Source organism: Odontomachus brunneus, unplaced genomic scaffold, assembly GCF_010583005.1.
Source record: "Odontomachus brunneus isolate Ranch 3 - 2012 unplaced genomic scaffold, Obru_v1 Obru_scaffold_252, whole genome shotgun sequence".
Lineage (NCBI taxonomy): Eukaryota > Metazoa > Arthropoda > Insecta > Hymenoptera > Formicidae > Odontomachus > Odontomachus brunneus.
Window position 1 is genome coordinate 27,734 of NW_022639702.1, and position 2,153 is coordinate 29,886.

Below are 2,153 nucleotides of genomic sequence, written 5' to 3' on the forward strand. Positions count from 1 at the left end.
CCGCTTACTCGAAAAAGATTCTAATGTTCTTCTTTACATGGGACATAGTTGCGTGACCCTAACTTTGTTTTGTAATTTCTCCTAAACGAAGGCCCATTGGCACAAACGCCTTTAGGGTTTTTATTAGCTACATGTAAGCTATCGAACGCACTATGACTCGTTGGAAAAGCGATTTCCTAATTGGCGTCATCTCCTTGTTAGTTACGCGCTCGGTTGTGATGTCACAAGAAGTAAAGAGAGGATAATGGGCGTGAATTCTAAAATCTCTGATCAAAAGTTGCATCTGATACTGAGAATTGTATTAAAGTATTATTATCAAAACATAAAAACATAAAATTTATATATATATTATTAACTAACTTTCGACTAAATTTTCTACTTCTGGAAAATTTTCTATCGTGTATGTGCTATTTAAAGGCACTGCCTCATTTATTATAAAAGAAATACTGTTGATATCAGGATAATTTAACAAACTTTTTTATATTTCTTCATTATAATAACCACTTTCGATCTGTTGTAGAATTGACTGCTCGTCAATTATAGTTAAATTTACTTCGTCGCTTTTATTCCTGTAATCAAATATAAAATCAATTATATCAAATATAACATAATTTGCACACAGAAAAATTGTTAACATAAAAGAAACATTTCGTCAAATATATTTTTTAATATAGGTAAACATTTTTTAAATTGAAAAGTAAATATTTATAAATCTGAAGTAAATAATTTTTAAATTTCTAAAGTAATTTGTAAAATCATAAGTTTCTAGATTAAAAATATAATTTCTCTTATTTAAAAGATTGTTATACAAAAAATCAAATTATTTTTACAAGAAGAAAATGAATTTTTAATGTAAAAACTGTATAAACAAATTCTTTCTTATTTTAAAAGTAATAAAATACAAATAAATCATTTTCTGACATTAAAAAAATTTTTGTTTTAAACAAAAAGTTTCTTTTACTAAAAGTTTCTTTTACAGAAAACTATTTATGAAATGATTTATTTGTATTTTGCTTATTTTAAAAACAAGTGAATATTGTGTAAATACACTATTTCATTTAAAAGAACCTATTTTCTTCTTGTAAAGAAATCATTTGTTTGTTTGTGGACATGAATATATCATGTATATAATAAAAGACACCCGTAATAAAGGAGATAACACACAAATAATGAAACAAAACTACATTAGCACCACATTGCATCCTTTCGTTAGTGTAATATTATTGCTCCTTTCATCAGTTAAAAGTTTAATCTAATTTGAAAAACTTTAATTCTAATATTTATAATTTCTGTAATGGAATATTTGCCCCATATAGCATATTTTATCGAATGTGCGACTTATGAACGTTCTGAGGACGTTCTCTGAATGTCTTTTGGAAGGACATCCTTTGAAGATCTATGTTCTATATAGGATATTATTTCTAAACATTGAAAATGTGTTATGTTGCGCTTGCCTCTCACATATTTGTTCATCAAATGCTATTATTGCTGCAATAGATAACATGTCGACAGGTTGTTTACATAATTGTACAATTCCGTACAGAGAATTACAATTTATTATCACATATTTGAAATAGCTAGTAAATAATTTCAATTTTATCAAACTTTGAGATAATTACTTTATTATTATGTAACATTAAAAGAAATTTTTAAAGTATATTTACCTACATATTTCAGGCTCTTGTGTAATTATTTTAAATTAATTTTTCTCCTTGCCATGTATTATGTTCTTGTTATCATTTGACAAGTTTTTATAAAACGCGCGATTAAATGCCTCAAGCAGAAATGATGATTGATCTATATAAAATAGAATTACATTAAAATGTAATATTTAATACTTCAAAATGAGAGACTAACCTTTTCGTTGTAGCGCGTTTTAATTAAAATTTGCCTGCATTGTACTACAGAACCATATTTGCATGTTAGTCGCACGATTTGCCGTGAAGATCAGAACCATGCTGCTAATTAAACATGAGTTGTACAACAGAAAATAAGCAAGAAAATTGGAAAAAATATACATTCTTAGAAGATGACAATAATGGATTGATGAGAAGAAACTTTCTTTCATTTTGACATTATATTTTCATACTTATATATATATGTGTATATATATATATATATATATATATATATATATATATATATATATATAT

General features: G+C 25.7%; 1 protein-coding gene across 6 annotated transcripts in view; it reads right to left on the reverse strand.

Moving 5' to 3' along the window:
- LOC116852732 (uncharacterized protein PFC0810c-like) overlaps positions 1-2,141 on the reverse strand; it is a 9,148-nt gene extending 7,007 nt beyond the window's left edge. For 3 of the 6 annotated variants that reach the window (XR_004379845.1, XR_004379848.1, XR_004379844.1), the window contains exons 1-2: positions 1,665-2,141; positions 361-569 (exon numbers count right to left, since the gene is read on the reverse strand). The gene's annotated coding sequence lies outside the window, so the exon portion shown is untranslated. The remainder of the gene's footprint in view (positions 1-360; positions 570-1,664) is intronic. The other 3 variants (XR_004379847.1, XR_004379849.1, XM_032833361.1) reach the window with 3 other exon arrangements.
- Between the last annotated feature and the right edge of the window lie 12 nt (positions 2,142-2,153).